Genomic DNA, 19,868 nt, shown 5'->3' with positions numbered 1-19,868 from the left:
GTGATGCCCCTGTCCGGGACAGGAATGAGGGAAGGATGACAGATGACAACTGTGGACAGTGACTCTGCAAATCTGCAGTTACATCAAGAGGCATAAACAAGCTCACAATTCCTGCTGTGATGTGTGTTTGTATCCGTAAGCAGTGGTGGGGGGTTTGAGGAGTCACCCAGAGGAAATAAATCAAGTGATGTGGGGATTTAAAACCACCGTCTGTGGACCCCTCAGTCTGTGGTGCATTGGCTACCCTGTGGAAATGCTGGACGAGGCTAGGGCAGGACCCCCGATTTTGAAGAGGCCAGGGTGCTTCGGATAAAGGAAGAGACTGGAAGGAGGAGGATTGGAATGAGAGCCGGCTTCACTGAAGATTGTTCCACACTTGTGAGAAGGCGATCTGGGCAAGTCCTAGGCTAGTGCTGCCTAGGATCAGCCTGTCAGCCAGCACACTCCCTCTCCAAGTGTGTTCCATATTGGCACCATGCGAGACAAATGACATGCTAATGTAGGCTCTCAGAGTGAATCCCCAGGCATCCTAGGAGAGCCTGGGTGTGAGCGTGCAATCCGTCCGGGCACTTCCAGCTACCTGGCAGTGCAGAAGGGTGAGGAAAGCGCAGGTGGGCGGTGTGTGTGAGTGCCCCTCTGCCAGTGTCTGCCTGTGAGGGAGGGAACAGGGATGAAGCAAGGACGGCAGGCTGTTTGCATGCAGGGACCCTGGGACAGTGAGAGACAGGTTCCAGTGCAGAGCCTGCTGTATTTAGGCTCCAGGCATTACTGAATAGCAGTCATGAGGAAGACACCACATTGCTCGTTTAAAAATGTCCTGACGTGAATTCCTTCCTTTTTCCGAGTGTGCTGCTGCACCCTGGATCCCTTGCCGAAAGGATAGGCAGGCAGAAAGCACCAGTGGGAAGTCGGTGAGGATGGAAAGGAGCCAAGAAACAGAATGGGGTGGATTCCCAGGCACAGAAGAGGGGGCGGGGCTACAGTCCCTTGGATCTTTCTGTCCTTCTCAAGTGTAGCAGCATTCATGCCCCAAAATGACCAGGGGCATGAGCACACCTTGCTTTGTATGTAAGCTTTGGTTGACTGACGGGACTCCAGCATAAGCAGCTGCTACCTGCAGAGTTTTCCAGTTGGAAACATCACTCTTTATTCTCTTCGCAGAAAGCTTGGCTATCAGGACTATGCAAAGGATGGCGTCAGTTGATTCTTCGCTGCTCCCGACCCCACAGGGCTGGGGAGACAGGGTAGGCTGCGGTGTGTTCTCAACCTGGAGGCTGAACGAGAACAGCCCCATTTTGAAAGGGCCTGTATACACTAAATGGGCAGACTTCAATGCCTCTGGCACCGGTGAGTCATGGTCCTCAATGGAGAGCTGTCCTTAGCATTCTCACTGACTGGCATTTAAGCACATTTCATGGAGCTCCCTCATGCCAGCTAGAGCATGCCCCGTTTCTCCCCCTGTCCAAAGTGTGGCCAAGCCACCGTAGTCCTGTGCAGTGTTCATGTCCACCATGTGAGGGAGGGAGGGACGCCTGTCTCCTTCTGTGGTTCAGCAGAGATCGCCTGTGTTTGCCTCTAAGTTTGAGAAAGCATTCCCCAGCTTTGTGAACTGACAAAGTCAGATCTCCCGTGGGTGCAACTCACACAGGAGGAGAGTTTTGGCTTTATGCCTAGGTTAAGTGTCTTTTATGAGTGCCGGTGTCCGGAGAGTGGCAGAGGGCAACAGCACCAGTCAGGGAGACAGAGACACACAGACACAAGCCCCTACTACACACGGAGAAAGATGGACAGAGAAACAGTGCGTGCCAGAAGCAGAGACAGAGACACAGAGAGCTCTGTACCCTGTGGCTCCTGAGCAAAAGAGCTCAATTGTATCAAACTGGGTTTGTACCCACTCTCCTATCATCCAGACCACATCGGGCTCTCTGCTTTATGGAGGAAACTCTCCAGCCACATTGCCCCCCTGCCTTTCATGGGACACCTTGGGAGAGCACCCAGATGTCTAAGGTCCTGTGGGACGCAGGAGTGTCTTTTTCGGATATGGAAGTGGGAATTCATGGTTTGAATTTCTACAGGCCAAGGAAATGGCAGCTCGCACCTGGGTTTTGCCAGATGGAAGACAGGCAATATGCCTGGAGGTGGGCACTCAGCGAATCAGAGGCATCACGTGGCTCGCTGGAGCCCCGGAAGCCGGGGCAAGGGGGTGAGGTGGGCCCGAGGCGACTCCCTTTGGGCTAGGGGCCTGTCCGTGGAGCGTGACGCCCACTACCCTCTCTGCCAATGGCTGAGATTGGGCCAAGCAGCCTGGGAGTGGTTCACAGCTCCAGCAGCCCAGGGGCCCTGTTAGCCTGGGAGATCCGGCCGGCCTGCGGAGGAAATGGATGAAAACGGAAGGGGGAACCAAGGCCAAGATGGGATGGTGGCTCACACAAGACCACGAGTCTATGTTCCGGAACACCTTGCCTACAAGCTGGTGCACCAGCGAAATGAACTGACCCATATGGGCAAGACTGCCTTAGAGACGTTGCTAGGCCCATACTATCTCGTTGCTCACCTCCCCGCACTCTGTTCTTCGGTCTCCCAGTGATGTGTAACCTGTTTACAAAATAATGCTCGCCAGGGGCCTAGTAGGTCAGCAGGGACACAACATTTTGGACTATCCCCCTTTGAGGATATGGAAGCAGGTTTCACTGAAATCACTCCAAATCAAGGATTTAGATACCTTGTAGATTTGATCTGCACCTTTTCAGGCTGGGTGGAAGCCTTTCCTACCCAAACTGAAAAAGCAAGACAAGTAACCAAGGCACTCCTGAAAGACATTGTCCCCAGATATTGAATGTGTCTGACCATAGGGTTGGACAATGGACCGGCATTTGTAGCCGATGCAGAACAACAGGTGGCAAAGGCTTTGAAAACCCAGTGGAAATTGCATACTGCCTGCCATCCCCAGAGCTCAGGGAAAGTGGAACACGTGAGTGGAACCCTCAAACAAACCCTAGCAAAACTATGCCAGGAGACCAGCTTATCTTGGGTAGGCATGTTGCCTGCGGCCCTCTTAAAGGTGAGGTGTTCACCCGGGGCACGGACAGGGTTTTTGCCATTTGAAATCCTGTATGCACGACCACCCTCGCTAGTCAACTTAAGGGGAGACACCAGAGAACTGGGGAACTTGGACTTATATAGGCAGCTAAAAGGGTTAGGACACACAATCTCTCAAATACATACGTGGATAATTGATAGAATACCCATTTCCTTAGGTATAACAGCACATCCTCACCAACCAGGGGACCGAGTATGGGTAAGGATTGCAAACAACAGCCTGTAAAACCCATGTGGAAAGGGCCCTATTTTGTAATCTTAACTACCCCCACTGATCTCAAGGTGGCATGAACAGATGCTTGGACCCATTACTCCAGAGTCAAACCTGCAAGTCCCACTGATAGCCAGGAAAAGTGGGAAATGACCCTTAGTCTGGAGAAACTCCTGTGCCTGACCTTGCAAAGAAGGAAACAAGCACCCCAAAGCCCTGCTGGGGGCCACACCGGGAGCTGGTTAAGAAACACACGGCTGAAGCTGGAGGAACCAATAGGACCTACACAAGGCAGATGTATTGGTTATTAATTGGTCTGGGACTCCCCCTATTCATCTTATTTGGAATAGGGCTTTCCTCTCTCCCACAGAGTGGACTTGTATCCAAAAACTCTCTCTCTGCTTTCCCTACTTCTTCATACTTCTTCTTTTTTAGGAGTCTCCTCCGACTGTGATCAACTTAAATATGAAAACAGTGTATTTTTGCCTTATAGTTCTGTTAAGTTGTAAAGTCGCCTCCTCATCTGAGAGCCAGGATAATTGTTCTGAATGTACGGAGTCTTTCTACCATGAGGGTAAATGGGCCCAAGGATTCACTGACTGCACATACAAACCAGCCGCATGTTATAGTTCAGCTTTCCCATGAACTAGAGAAAGGAAGCATCATTGCGAGGGACAATTAGAGCCCACAGTGTGAATGGCCTAACATGCTATGGTACCCCAAGACAGATGGCTTGCTGGACTCGACAGACTCATTTTGGGATGATAGATTGTGGGGGGGAAGACCAGGCTAGGAAAGAACGAGCCCAGGAGGTGGTCAAATGGTTAAAGGCCCAAGTAACCAAGCCAGACCCATTGGCATCAGGTCCAAAGATGGGGTCCTCTGGACTTTATAACCAGCTTTGAGTTTCCCTCAAAGATAAGTTAGAAATGACCACTATTGGAAATAATCTTTTTATCCATCTAGCCGAGGAGGTAGCCCTGGAACTAAATGTCACTAGCTGCTGTGTTTGTGGAGGAGCTCTGATGCATAAAACATGGCCCTGGAAGTGTACTGCACTGGATGCCTCTCTGCTATTCCAATGGAATCGAACAACTAGCAGGCGGGCAGGGGGTTCTATTCAGAGTTGGACCCTGTCCAAGGAAACAGAAGGCAAAGAATGCCTAAGCCAGGAAGGGACACATTATACCTGGGTCAGAGAAACAAAATGTAGAAGAGCCCTGGTCTATAATGGTACCTGTAACAAACGTCTGTGGTGGTCAGGGGCCCCAACCTGGTATCGGGATCCCCAAAAGGGAGGGAATGGAAATCACACTTGCACTCCCTTCAACTCCACTTCTGGGATTCCAGAGCGAAACTGTACGGGAAGTCAACCTGATACTAATCCTTTTCTTGCAATCCCAGGCATTAGCCCATATTGGAAGCATTTTAACTCCACAAACCCAGACTTATGGCAGCCCCGAGAGGGACTTTTTGGATTTGCGGGAGAAGGGCCTACTCATGATTCCCATCCAGATGCGGAGGAACCTGCACCATAGGAATAATTCAGTCAGGTTTCTTCCTCTTCCCGACTCACCAGGGGACACGCTGGTGTTCCCAATTTGCGACAACCTGAGACATAGAGAAAAATGATTCCTCGAGCTAGGGGGAAAACAAAGTTGGGGCAAAGCTGAGCGCCCCCAACAGATAATCCCGTATTATGGTCCGGCCACGTAGCCACAAGACGGCAGTTGGGGGTACAGGACCCACATTTACATGCTCAACGGAATAATCCGACTGCGGGCGGTACTTGAGAGTATAACTAATGAAATTGCAACTGCGTTGGAACTGTTGGCACAGCAACAATCCCAGATGAGGACTGCCATCTATCCAAATCGAATAGTGGAGGAAGGAGGAGCTTGTGGGAAATTCTACCAAACTGACTGTTGCATCCAAATAGGAGACAATCGAAGAGTTGTGACAGACATAGCTAAAAATATCAGGAAGACTGCCCATCTTCTAGTTCAGACAATGTTTCTGGTTAAAACAATGATTGGGATTGTCGTAGTCATACTCACCGATGACTGCTTATTCCCTGCTTCATACCGGTCCTAATCAAACACGTAACAGGGTTCATTCATAGAAAGAGTTGTCAAACGGAGAACAGCCACCTAGTTGTTGCTTTTAAGGGGTTACCAACCAGGTCTGGATGATGATGTTCTCTGACAGCCGCAGATGCACCCTAAATATCAAGAGCGGGGAATGAAATAGAAACCAGATCAAAGCCCCCAATTAAAGTAACAACCTTTTGCTTTCCCTTCCTTTATCTTGTGTTAACAGCTGCTGCTCATCAATCACCGCTTCCACATCTGATCTCTTGCTTGGTGGTCACCTCCTCTTCTCGGGAACTAGGGCTACCTGGGGAAGGGAGGGATCTGAGCTGTTCAAGCAGGAAATCTACGGTGTATTAAAAGATACCCAGAACAAAGCCGAGGCACTCAGTCTTTGGCGGCGACTCCACTGAGCCCACACCGGTGCTGAATAAACTCGGCTGTTCTGCATCTTTGAGTGCCGCTTGTCTCTTTCTGATGCCACGGATTCTATAACCACACTACTATGTCAATCAGCCAACTCATGGCCTACTTTCCCATGGCCTTTTTTTCAAACAGTCCTCAGAAGCTTGGCTTGTCTGTGCTTTTGCATTCTATCTGCCTTTTCGTTTTTTTGAGAGACTCTTGTATGGCAGGAGGAATTACTATGAACTGGGCCATCTTTAGTGGTAGGAAGTCATCTAGCACAACTGGTACAGTTGGAGAAGTGAGAGAAAAGTCCTAATACAAAAATGTAACTTCCAAGGTAGTGCTAACTTCCGGTTGTATAAGTAGAGAAGTATTCAAACAGAAAGAAAATGAAATCCCACATAAACGTGGTTATCTCGTGATGATCACGAAATTGAAATATGCTTAAGAGAACAGTCTATATATAGGTGAATCCTGGCTCCAGCTCTATTAAGTATTCACACTGTTTGAAAAAGTGTGACCGAGCAAGTCTCCTTTAAGTCACTGTCCCCCTTTCCCCAAATAATATCTCCTGAATTTCTAACCTGTTGCACTGCAGTTGGTCTAGTCTAGTATGCTGAGGCATTAAGATTGTCAAAGCTCATTGAGGCCAGAGACTACATTGTTTATTACATTTTGAAATATGTCCCCAAGGCTTGCAGGCAGGTCTGGAGCAGCTCCCACCACCCCAAAAAGCCAGATCTTTGCTCTGAACTCTCCCCTTCATTCTCTGGTCCATTTTTCCTCCATCTTCTCACCAACCTGCAGCATTCTGTGTTCACCGCCCCGGAAGGATGCTGTGTTCTTGCAGTCTTCATCATCTCCACGAGTGCCTGCCCATGGTCTGTATTTGAACTCTCTGTTGATGGAATGAAAACATTTGAGTAATGAAAATTAGAGGGTGCAGACAGGCTTGCATGGGAACTTCTTTATTAAGTTCCACAAAGGGACCCTGCCCTGCCTTGTGGCTGAGTTGACTATTATTAGTGATTTGAATCCTGTCGACTGGATCGTCTGGAAGACGAATAGTTTCCCTCTGAAAGTGGCACAAAAGACTTTTACGTGACTTCACTCGCAGTGCACATCTTCTGCACAATATCCCGTACCTGGTACTCTTACATACAAATATTCTCAGTTTATCCGGTATTTGGCCTGATGTGCTGCACTACAGAGTCTGTCTTTTAGGCTTGGCTAAGAAGGAAGTTGAGAGATCTTGTCGGGAGACCTTGTTGGCAGATTTTGTGGCTCAGATCATGAACTCTTTATTGACAAATTCAGACTTAAATTGAAGAAAGTAGGGGAAACCACTAGACTATTCAGGTGTGACCTAAATCAAATCCCTTACGATTATATAGTGGAAGTGACAAATAGATTCAAGGGATTAGATCTGATAGACAGAGTGCCTGAAGAACTATGGACGGAGGTTCAAGACGTTGTACAGGTGACAGGGATTAAGACCATCCCCAAGAAAAAGAAATGGGAGAAAAGCAAAATGGCTGTCTGAGGAGGCCTTACAAATGGCTGTGTAAAGAAGAGAAGTGAAAAGCAAAGGAGACAAAGAAAGACATACCCATTTGAATGCAGAGTTCCAAAGAATAGCAAGGAGAGTTAAGAAAGCCTTCCTTAGTGATCAGTGCAAAGAAAGAGAGGAAAACAATAGAATGGGAAAGACTAGAGATCTCTTCAAGAAAATTAGAGTTACCAAGGGTACATTTCATGCAAAGATGGGCACAGTAAAGGACAAAAATGGTATAGACCTAACAGAAGCAGAAGATATAAAGAAGAGGTGGCAAGAATACACAGAAACACTACACAAAAAGGATCTTCATGGCTTAGATAATCACGATGGCATGATCACTCACCTAGAGCCAGACATCCTGGAATGTGAAGTCAAGTGGGCCTTAGGAAGCATCACTATGAACAACGCTAGGGGAGGTGATGGAATTCCAATTGAGCTATTTCAAATCCTTAAAGATGATGCTGTGAAAGTGCTGCTCTCAATATGCTAGCAAATTGGGAAAGCTCACCAGTGGCCACAGGACTGGAAAAGGTCAGTTTTCATTCCAATCCCAAGGCAAGGCAATGCCAAAGAATGCTCAAACTACCGCACAATTCCACTCATCTCACACGCTAGCAAAGTGATGCTCAAAATTCTCCAATCCGGGCTTCAACAGTTCGTGGGCCGTGAATTTCCAGATGTTCAAGTTGGATTTAGAAAAGGCAGAGGAACCAAAGATCAAATTGCCAACATCTGTTGGATCACTGAAAAAGCAAGTGAGTTCCAGAAAAACATTTATTTCTGCTTTATCGACTATGCCAAAGCCTTTGACTGTGTGGATCACAACAACCTGTGGAAAATTCTGAAAGAGATGGGAATACCAGAACACCTGACCTGCCTCCTGAGAAATCTGTATGCAGGCCAACAAGCAACAGTTAGAATTGGACACGAAACAACAGACTGGTTCCAAATCAGGAAAGGAGTATGTCAAGACTGTATATTCTCACTCCACTTATTTAACTTTTATGCAGAGTACATAATGAGAAACACGTGATGATGAAGCACAAGCTGGAATCAAGATTGTTGGGAGAAAGATCAATAACCTCAGATATGCAGATTACACCACCCTTATGGCAGAAAGCAAAGAGGAATTAAAGAGCCTCTTGATCAAAGTGACAGAGGAGAGTGAAAACGTTGGTTTAAAACTCAACATTCAGAAAAGTAAGATCATGGCATGCGGTCCCATGAATTCACGGCAAATAGATGGGGAAATAGTGGGAACAATGAGAGAGTTTTCTGGTGGGGGGGGGGCTCCAAAATCACTGTAGATGGTGACTGCAGCCATGAAATTAAAAGATGCTTGTTCCTTGGAAGAAAAGCTATGACCAACCTGGACAGCATACTAAAAAGCAGAGACATTACTTTGCCAACAAAGGTCTGTCTAGTCAAAGCTATGGTTTTCCCAGTAGTCATGTATGGATCTGAGAGTTGAACTATCAAGAATGCTGCGCACTGAAGAATTGATGCTTTTGAACTGTAGTGTTGAAGAAGAGTCCTCAGAGTCCCTTCGATACTGAGGAGATCCAACCAGTCCATCCTAAAGGAAATCAGTCCTGAATATTCATTGAAAGGACTGATGTTGAAGCTGAAACTCCAATACTTTGGCCACCTGATGCAAAGAACTGACTCATTTGAAAAGACCCTGATGCTGGGAAAGATTGAAGGTGGGAGGAGAAGGGGATGACAGAGGATGAGATGGTTGGATGGCATCACCAACTCAATGGACATGAGTTTGTGTAAACTCTGGGAGTGGGTGATGGACAGGGAGGCCTGGCGTGCTGCAGTCCATGGGATCGCAGAGTCGGACATGACTCAGCGACTGAACTGAACTGAACTGATACCCTTCTAGAGCACTTTGTTTCCTGTTACCATAGCCGCCAACTCCCCTGAGTACCTGGTGCTGCCAGAACCCCTGCAACCCAAGCAAGTGCACCACCTCCACACCTGGCCCTCACAGGGGAAACCCAACTCCTCCAGGGCAGCCTCAGGTGCAAACCCCAGTGGACGACCCACATGCAGAGGTGGAAATGAAACCACAATAGAAACCCAGGGGCAGTGCGGCTAAGGAAGAAGACCCCAGACCTTCCCACCAGCTGTACAAGCTGAAGATTCAATCCGCAGATTCTGTGCCTATGGAATATATAAAAGGTCATCGAGAGCTCCCACAAAAGAAAACGCACTAGTTCTGATAGCTGTGGACGTTGGAGACAAGAACACAGAAGATTAGGACCAGATTAGAATCTGAGCTGCCCCCACAGCAGGTCCAGACAGCAGCACAGTGTTAGAGGGGTTTCTAGGGAGGTGAGGTGAACTGTGACTCCCAGCGAGGGAAAGGATTCTGACAGCAGTGACTCAAGAAAAACATTGATTATTTTTGTTTTGACTTGTTCTGTAGATTCTTTTGGATTTTTTTTTTCTTTTTTCTCCCCTTCCCCCCCTCCCATTGTAGTTGTTGTAAATGTTCTCTCATAAGATTTCTCTAACTTTCCACAAAACACCAAATAATGTTCTTGATAATTGGACTCACATTTCCTAAATATTTACTGCAGTGACCAAGGAGAGCCCTGGAGGTATAATAGCCCATCAGAATTCTTCTATTTTGGACCAAAAGATACAGACCTTCATTGCCCATTCTTGAAAAGGCACTGTCCACTTCATACCTGTACTACTCAGGGAGGCTCTCTCTAGTATCTTGCCCAAGGACCTCAATTCTTTTCCTTTATCTCATGAGGTTCTGCCAGTTTCAAGAAAGTGTTTTGTTTTTTTTGTCCTGTAGAGCCCTGTCCCTCTCCTGAAGGGCTCAGGAAAAGTTTGATTTCGTGGATTATCAGGATTTCATCTCAATGTTTGGCTGACAGTGGTGTACTTACAGATTCTTATATCCTACACAACAGGAAATAATTACAACTGTAGGTGTAAAGAATACTTTGCAGCAATTGAAAATGATACACTATCTTCTCGCTCACACAGAGAAAAAGAAATAAAATACGAAAACAAAATTACTGAACAATCACAGAACTGTGAAAATGACTGTGGTGGGGCCACCTTGTTTCTCATAAGTGGTCACCAGTGTTCTCTAAATAAGATGGAAGAGGCAGGAGATATGCCCACAATTAATTCAAAATACATATCTCCTAAGGGTTGATTTTCTGCCTCTAAAATTAATGTATCTGTGCCATAAACACTCATACTCATATGTGATCATAATTGGAGATAGAGTATTTACCAAGTGATCAAGTTAAAATGCATTCATTAGAGTAGGTTTTAATCCAAATGACTTATATCTATATAATAAGGGAAAATCAGACATAGATACATACATATAGGGAAGAAAACGTGGGGAGGCATAGGGAGACTTCAGCTATCTACAAGCCAAGAAAAGTGGCCAGGAACGGAGGCCCGTTATGCATTCACACCTTGCATAAAATCCAACTCAGATGAAACCTTGATTTGGGCTTAGAGCCTCCACAAGTATGAGACAATACATGAATGTTGTTTAAGTGACCCAATCACTAGCATTTTGTACAGGAGCTCTAGAATACTTGAAAGTGTTGAAAGTATTAGTCGCTCAGTTGTGTCCAACTCTTTGTGACTCCATGGACTGTAGCCTGCCTCGCCCTTCTGTCCATGGAATTTTCTAGTCAAGAACGCTGGAGTGGGATTCCATTTCCTACTCCACGGGATCTTCTGGACCCAGGGATTGAACCTGAGTCTCCTGCATTGCAAGTGGATTCTTTACTATTTGGCCATTTTCTAATACTCATATGATATTTAAATGATCTTAACTAGTTTTATAAAATGAACAATACAGTAGATAAATAATCATACTTGTTACACTACTGTCACTAGACCCGAACACACCAGGAAGACCATTATTGGTTTAGTCAGGATAACCTCGCTGTAGAGTGGCTCAGTGACCGTGGCTACCAGTTTGACTCCCTCCTTGGCTGACATGGAGTCAACATGAACTTTTTAGCTTCTCTGACTGAATGCCCTCAGCATCCCTATGATGTTAAGCTGAAAATCATCAAGATTTTCCACTTCAAAAACAACAGAATAAGGGCTAGAAAAGAATGACATTAGATCATCTGAACGAGTTAGGGTAGAAACTTCTGATTCTAGGCAGTGTGAAATGAGGTTTTTCTCCTGAAATTTTTTGTTGCACTTAACTTCTATGCTGTGTTGGGGTCCTCTTTTTAAGGGAATCCATAAACAATGGTAATGTTGAAAAGGTTTCTGAATGGGGTATGCCTATCCCATCAACACCACCATCCACGAGTTGAGACTTGCAATTGTTAATTCAGCTATGAAGCCATTTCCCTTATTTTGCCTTTACAGTGAACCACAACATTGCAAGGTGATTCCTCACTAGGTTCTCTTATTTCCTCAATCATCAACTGAAGTGAATAATTACTAGTGTTACTCCCCCTTCCAATCTTCAACATCAAACTGCTTTTCCCTTCTCCATCCTAGATTTTCTGTGTATCAGAGTCCTTTGAGGTCCCAATTATCTCTTCAAAACCCAATTGTTTTGTATTTTTAATGTTTTTTTTATAACTGATGTATTCATTTAATTTCTGAATTTACAAATGTGAAAGAAACACAGGTCATTAAGATATCTAATGGATTCTATTTCTTAAAATGACTTCATACACAATATATGTATTAGATTTAGGTCTTTAGTCCATTTTGAGTTTATTTTTGTATATGCTGTTAGGGAATGTTCTAATTTTACTTTATTGCATGTAGCTATCCAATTATCCCTGCAGCACCTATTGAAGAGACTGTCTTCTCTCCACTGTATATTCTTCTGTTTTTTTATTATAGATTAGTTGACCATAGCACATAGGTTTATTTCTGGGCTCTCTCTTCTGTTCCACGTGTCTGTTTTTGTGCCGATACTACACTGACTGGATTAATGTAGTTTTCTGATATAGTTCGAAGTCAGGGAACCTGATTCCTCCAGTTCTGCTCTTCTTCCTTAAGACTGTTTTGGCGATTCAGGGTCTTTCGTCTTTCCATACAAAATTTAAAATGGTCTGTTCTAGTTTTGTGGAAAATGCCCCGGTATTTTCACAGCAATTGCACTGAGTATGTGGATTGCCTTGGATAGCATGTTTATTTTAACAATATCAATTCTTCCCATCCATAAACAAGGTAAACCTTTCCCTCTGTTTGTATTATCTTCACTTTCTTTGATCAGGGTTTTACTTTTTCTACGTACAGGTCTTTCACCACCTTAGATACGTTTACTCCTAGCTGCTTTATTTATCATTTTATTCATTTTATCTCACCCTGGTGGCTTTTCAGCAATAAGAGTGATCATTTTTTGAGAAATAACCGCTATAAATCATTAATCAATTCCAGTATGTGTGGTACTTGGGGGACCTATATAATGTTTAAGAAAACAATTTAAAATTTGAAAAATGTTAAATATTTTCACTGTGTATGTGTAAGTATTCCTATTTCTGTTTGTGTTCTGTATTTGGAGAATGGGATTTTGTCAGTCTCTTCAAATTGATCATTGGTTTTGATAAGTTTCGGAGATAATAGCTGGTCAATTAATTCTTAGGATTTTCAGGAGCACTCTGCTGAGGAAGCCAGGACATTCTGCTCATGCCACTGCAGGTCAATCAGGAGAAGATTCTGTGTTGGAGTAAAATATCCACCAAGTGACCTGAGTCTCTCTGATGCCTGAAAGAGCTTGAGTTATGGAGGTCAGTCAGACTCTCTCAGGAAGCTCTAACTGATTATTTCATTTTTCAACTTCAGTGACTTTGGTGACATCTTTCAAACTTCTCATGCATCAATAGTAGACATAAGTCAGCTGAGGTGAATGGATGCCTGTTTCCTACATGGGGCAGAGTTCAAAGATTTTTCTGGTGGAGGTCACGGAAAGTTTGAAGATACCACTGATTTTGGCTGACTGGGGGTTAAGCGTGGGGGAGGGGCGTGGCAGGAGTTGGGAGGTGGGACATCCAGTGAGAAGTGACATGGGCTGCCATAGTAACAGGCCTCCCTGCTTTGCATTTTATCCAATCAGATATGGACAGTGTCTGTGACGTCAGGGAACGCAGGGCCTATAAACTCGGCCAACGGCCTTCAACGCCCGCACTGGTCTTCCCTCTGAGCCATGGGGGGTGGTGTCTCCCACAAGGCTGAACCAGCCTCTGACAACTCTCAGGAAGATCTGAGCACCAGAGAAACTGGCACCTCCGAAATTGAGCCCTCGGAAACAGAGCCCTCCAGACCAGAGTCGTCTGATGCCGAGCCAAAGAAGGCAAAGCGGAAGACGGCTAAGAGCCGCCGTCGCCGTCGCCGTCGCCGCCGCTCCCGTCCGGACGACTTCTTGAGCTTCGCCATCTATTTCCGCAGGCTGCTGAGGCAAGTCCATCCGGGCCTGAGTCTCTCCCGTGAGGCCGTGAACATCATGGATTCGTTCGTGAAGGATATGTTTGAGCGGATCGCCGAAGAGGCCTGGCGCCTGGCCCGCTCCAACAAGCACCGCACCATCACAAATCATGACATCCAGACAGCTGTTCGTCTTCTCTTGCCTGGAGAGATCGGCAAGCATGCCATGTCCGAGGCCACTAAAGCGATCATCAGATACAACAGCTGCAGATAAACTGCCTCAGGACCGCCTGAACATCGCAAACCAGACTTTTCTTCTCTCACTTGGAGAGAAAAGACCTGTAGCGATGAAGAGGCACATTTCCACCCCAACGAAAACATTAAAAACTTCATTAACTTTGCTTCAATGTGTGTCGGATGTGTCATTCGTTCGATGGAAAATCGTGTACTTTTTTCTTAGCGTATTGCAACTCGTCACTTTCCTAAATGGTTATATCTATTTGTGGTTTCTCAGCGATTTTAGGGATCTTTATGGTCAAAATGGTTTCCCGAAAAGTTTCATCGGCCTTTTTCATTTTCATTCTCCCACCTATACTTAGGTACCATCCAGAGATTTTTATGTGGTGTATAGCAACCGATAAAGAACAGTGTGGTCTTCCCGGGTGGCTCAGCAGTAAAGAATGCGCCTGCAATGCAGGAGTCGCAGGAGAGGCAGGTTCGATCCCTGGGTCATAAAGATCCCCGGGAGGAGGGCATGGCAACCCTCTCCAGTATGCTTTCCTAGAGAATCCCATGGACAGAGGAGCCTGGTGGGCTATAGTCCACAGGGTCTGCAAAGAGTCGGGCACCACTGTCGCGAGGTAGCACGCATGGACACAAAGAGCAGTGTGTGTGTGTGTGTGTGTGTGTGTGTGTGTGTGTTCAGTCACTCAGTCATATCTGACTCTTTCTGACCTCATGGCCAGGAGCCCGCCAGGCTCCTCTCTCCGTGCAATTTTCCAAGCAAGAATACTGAACTGGTTGCCATTTCCTACTCCAGGGGATCTTTCTGACCATGGGATAGAAACCATGTCTCTTTCGTCTCGTGCATTGGCAGGTGGATTCTTTACCACTGCACCAGCAGTAGCAGATATAAAAATCACACTTACCCATTCTATCTCTTCAATCCCAATTCACTTCCATGTGTAAAATAGGACTCAAACACAGTGTAAAATGAGAAAATTCTAAATTTCTGGAATCAAGCACCATATCTTATGAAATTACCTTATCTAGATTTCTCTTATCCTATTTTTTTGTTTGCAAACTAGAACATTTGGCTTTTAAAAAAAAAAAAAATCCGGACTGAATTGCAAACTTGCAGGGATGATGGGATAGTCCAGTGACAGTGAATGCAGCGACAGTCTCCACAGTAGCAGCCAATGAGGGACTGGTAGCCCATGAGCCAAAGCAATTGGCCAAACGTATGGTGGAGTGAGGAGGGCTGAACAAATAACAACCTTCCTGTGGCACTCAGCCTAGAGATGGAGCGGGAAGGTGGGGTGATAGTTTCCCTGATGTTTTTCCATTCAAGCACCTGCTTTTAACCATGGCGATGTAAGTACAGGTATCCATTTCTTGGGGCTTCCCAGGTGGCGCTAGTGGTAAAGAAACTGCCTTCTTATGTGGGAAACGTTAAGAGCCACGGATTCAATCCCTGGATTGGGAAGATGCCCTGGAAAAAGGCATGGCAACCCACTCCAGTATTCTTGCTGGAAAATCCCATGGACAGAGGAGCCTAGCGGGCTTCAATCCGTAGGGTCTCAAAGAGTCGGACACGACTGAAGCGGCTTAGCATACACGCCATCCATTTCTTGGGTCTTCCCAAGTGGCGCCGGTAGTAAAGAACCTGCCTGCAATGCAGGAGACACAGGAGACCCAGGTTCTATCCCTAAGTGGAGAAGGTTCCCTGGAGGAGGGCATGGAAACCCACTCCAGTACTCTTTCCTGGATAATTCCCAGGGACAGAGGAGCCTGGTGGGCCACAGTTCATAGGGTCACAAAGAGTCGGACACAACTGAAGAGATTTAGCACACATGCATGCATCCATTTCTTGTTGTGGGACATGTCTCTAGCACCTTGCATCAAAGTAAGAAGGAGGACGATGTTCAGCAATTAAGAGAAATAAGATGACTCCTTCTTCTACCTCAAGTATTTGACTGCTAATGCTTATGATAATATTTACTGAAATTAATGTCCATTGTGATTCCTTCTTGGTGCATTGACATTTTTATTTCTATAAGTATATTGCTGCATTTCAAAGTAGTTGGTGATTTCCCTATTCCTTTTATTTTTGTTTGAGATACTTTTTGTGATTTTAGTTAATTAATTTTTTATTGAAGGATTATTGCTTTACAGAATTTTGCTGTTTTCTGTCAAACATCAACATAAATCAGCCTAGGGGATACATATATCCCCTCCCTTTTGGAACTCTCTCCCATCTCCCTCCCCATCCCACCCCTCTGGGTTGATACAGAGCCCCTGGTTGAGTTTCCTGAGCCATACAGCAAATTCCCCTTGGCTATCTCTTTTACACATGGTAATGTAAGTTTCCATGTTACTCTTTCCATACATCTCACCCTCTCCTCCCCTTTCCCCATGTCCATAATTCTATTCTCCTATTTCTTTTTTAAAAGATTGATTTCAAGCTTACTACATCCTTGGAGAGAGAGAAAGCACACTGTGATTTCAGTCCTTTGTAATTTACAATGGTTTTCATTAGAACTTAATATTTCATTTTAAACTATTCACTTTGAACTTTAAGCAACAAGGATATGCTATACAGTACAGAGGAATATACCAACTATCTAATAATAAATGTAAACAGAGTATAATATATAAAACAACTGAATTGCTATGTTGTAAATCTGAACAAATATAATATTGCAACTCATGAATACATCCACAAAAAAAGAAATTAAAGTTAAAAACAATTTATCAGTACCACTGTTATTGGATGTAGAAATCTGTGAAGGATGTGATTCTCAGCAAAACAATGAGAGAAAAACTAGGAGGATCTACAAAATTCCAACCTCTTGATCCCAGCTGTAGTGTTTTCTCGAGGTCAGTCATGATAGAGTTCGGTAAGTTCTAAATTATTTTCCTAGCAATTTCATTTCCCAGTTTATTCTCATTCTCCCAAAGTGTACTATGGAGTTCTTCAGAAGCAGTTTATGTGTGATATGCAGTAGATAAAGTGAAGAAACTGATATACGCATCCACTACCTCTATCACACTTATCCCACATATCCCAGTTTATTTACATATTTTCCACATATCCTAGTTAATGAAACATTTAAATATATAAATGGGGACTGATATATAGTATAGAAATGGCAAAACAAACATTTCACACACATTTCAATTTTCTAATTCCCTGGTTTTTTGAAATTATTTTTAAAATTCATACAGAAGAACAAGATGGCAGAGGAATAGGTGGACGCGGAGTACATCTCTCTCCACAGATACATCAGGAATATACCTTCAGACACAGAGGTGCATGCAGAACACCAGCTGAGAGTGGACAGGAGTCCCTGACTAGTGGAAAATAATATATAGACCCACCCAAACCTTGGTAGGATGAAGGGACTAGGGAAAAACAGAAGTGTTAGTAGGACTGGACCTGCCTTCAGCAGGTGGGGGAACTGAAGCAAGGGTCCGATCCCCACGTCGGGGCAATTGTCGGAGTCAGAGGAGAAACATTTAAGGATGAGAGTGAAACAGCTGATCTGTGGCAGCCTAAGTGGGATGAGAATCAGACAGTCCTTGCAGCCATACATACCCAAGACGGGGATGCAGATCCCCTGGAAGGTGCAGCGGCTGGTAGCTGGAGTTTAGGGATTGTGGAGCAATCCTAAAGCGAGGGCTGCTCTTGACTGTGGAGAGACTGATCAAGGGGATATGAGGGAGGAGACTGTGGTGGCAAATGCCTGTGGAGGAAAGTCGGGCAGCCACGGAAGCTAGGCGATACTGCTGAGTCACGTTTGGCGGTGGAGCCATCACCATAGCCTCTCTCTTCCCACACTGCCAGCATTGGCAGCTGAACAATAGAGAGGCTGGCCCAGCAAGCACCTGACGCACTGAATTACAGAGGAGGACCCCATCCAGGGTGCCCCTTTAAGTGCCTGATGCGCCAGTCTACGGAGTAGGACCCAGCCAGGGGGGCCCCTCTGTGTGCCCGATGTGCCAAACAACAGAGAAGGTCCCCAGGCAACGAAGCCCTCTAAGTGCCTGAACGGGTGGAGTTACGGAGAAAGACTGGCCAAAGAGGCCTTCTGATCGCCAGCTACAAGAGGCTTGAGAAAAGACTGATAGGGCCATAAGTCTTGCGGTGGAGGCAGTCCGTGTCCCTGCACACTTGGCGCTGCCATGGTCCCTGCAAGCCAAGCAGCTGTGCCACCTTCACGGTCAACTCTTACTGGGGCAGAGCTGCCACAGGCAAAAACAGTCTTGTGCCTCTGCATGCGGGGTCGCTTCAGTAGTGTCCTACTCTTTGCAACCCTGGAGACTGTGGCCTGCCAGGCTTCTCTGTCAAGGAGCGGCGTTCTCCAGACAAGAATACTGGAGTGTGTTGGCTAATACTGGTTTCGCGGTTGCGTGGCATGGAGCGGCCCTGAGGAGATACCCCATGTCCAAGGTCAGAGAAGCCCCAGCAAGATGGTAGGCGCTGGAGCGACTTTGAAGAGATACCCCACGTCCAAGGGCAGAGAAGCCCTAGCAAGACGGTAGGAGGGGCAAATTCACATTTAGAATCAAACCTCATCCCCGCCAGAGATGCTCAGAGGGCTCAAACAAACCTTGTGCACGCCAGGACCCAGAGCCCCCACAGAGACTGAGACAGAACTGCGTTTGAGTGTCTCCTGTGTAGGTACGGGTCAGCAGTGGACTGCCGCAGGGGCAGGGGCCCTGGGTGCAGCAGACTTGGCTGTGGCATAAGCCCTCTTGGAGGGGGTCGCCATTAGCCTGACCACAGAGCCGCCAGATCTTACACAGGACTGGGAAATAGACTCTTGAAGGGCACAAACAGAACCTTGTGCACACCAGGACCCAGGAGAAAGGAGCACTGACCCCACAAGAGACTGACCCAGACTTGCCTGGGAGTGTGCAGGAGTCTCCAGTGGAGATGTGGGTTGGTGGTGGCCTGCTGCAGGGTTGGGGGCACTGAGTGTAGCAGTACATGCATGGGGCCTTTTGAAGGAGGTCGCCATTATCTTCATTACCTCCACCATAGTTTGGCCCCAGGTAAATAAGAAAGAGCGAGCACAGCTCCACCCATCAACAGAAAGGTGGATTAAAGATTTACTGAGCATGCCTCTGCCCATCAGAACAAGACCCAGTTTCCCCCTCAGTCAGTCTCTCCCATCAGGAAGCTTCCATAAGCCTCTTATGCTTCTCCATCAGAGGGCAGACTGACTGAAACCACAATCACAGAAAACTAACCAACCTGATCACATGGACCACAGCCTTGTCCAACTCAGTGAAACTATGAGACATGCCGTGTAGGGCCACCCAAGAAGGACAGGTCATCGTGGAGAGTTCAGCCAAAATGTGGTCCACTGGAGAAGGGAATGGCAAACTACCTCAGTATTCTTGCCTTGAGAACCCCAGGAACAGTAGGAAAAGGCAAAAGCATAGGACACTGAAAGATGAACTCCCCAGCGGGTAGGTGCCCCCTGGAGATCAGTGGAGAAATAACTCCAGAAAGAATGAAGAGATGGAGCCAACGCAAAAACAACACCCAGTTGTGGATGTGACTGGTGATGGAAAGAAAGTCCGATGCTGTAAAGAGCTATATTGCACAGGAACCTGGAATGTTAGGTCCATGAATCAAGGTAAATTGGAAGTGGTCAAACAGGAGATGGCAAGTGTGAATGTCGACATTTTAGGAATCAGAGAACTAAAGCAGACTGGAATGGTTGAATTTAACTCAGATGACCATTATATCTACTACTGTGGGCAAGAATCCCTTAGAAGAAAGGGAGTAGCCATCATAGTCAACAAAAGAGTCTGAAATGCAGTACTTGGATGAAATCCCAAAAACGACAGAATGATCTCTGTTTGTTTCCAAGGCAACCAT

The 19,868-nt window shown here is 46.0% G+C and overlaps 1 protein-coding gene and 1 pseudogene across 28 annotated transcripts in view; one reads left to right on the top strand and one right to left on the bottom strand.

Annotated features, from left to right (window-relative positions):
• Nucleotides 1–19,868, bottom strand: part of LOC145536435 (histone-lysine N-methyltransferase PRDM7-like) — a 50,143-nt gene that overhangs the window by 14,296 nt on the left and 15,979 nt on the right. For 14 of the 27 annotated variants that reach the window (XM_081565807.1, XM_081565806.1, XM_081565809.1 and 11 more), the window contains 2 exons: nt 6,610–6,706; nt 5,368–5,531 (listed from right to left, as the gene is read on the bottom strand). The gene's annotated coding sequence lies outside the window, so the exon portion shown is untranslated. Of the gene's footprint in view, nt 1–5,367; nt 5,708–6,609; nt 6,707–19,868 lie in introns of all 27 variants that reach the window. The other 13 variants (XM_081565808.1, XM_081565810.1, XM_081565792.1 and 10 more) reach the window with 1 other exon arrangement.
• LOC145536434 (histone H2B pseudogene) lies at nt 10,263–14,163 on the top strand (annotated as a pseudogene). The gene has a single exon (XR_014075849.1). The product of XR_014075849.1 is annotated as a histone H2B pseudogene (transcript).

The sequence above is a fragment of the Giraffa tippelskirchi genome, chromosome X (assembly GCF_054371585.1).
Source record: "Giraffa tippelskirchi isolate mGirTip1 chromosome X, T2T-mGirTip1v1.2.pri, whole genome shotgun sequence".
Classification (NCBI taxonomy): domain Eukaryota; kingdom Metazoa; phylum Chordata; class Mammalia; order Artiodactyla; family Giraffidae; genus Giraffa; species Giraffa tippelskirchi.
The sequence above is the reverse complement of the archived record's forward strand: the minus strand, read 5'-3'. Positions and strand labels throughout refer to the sequence as shown.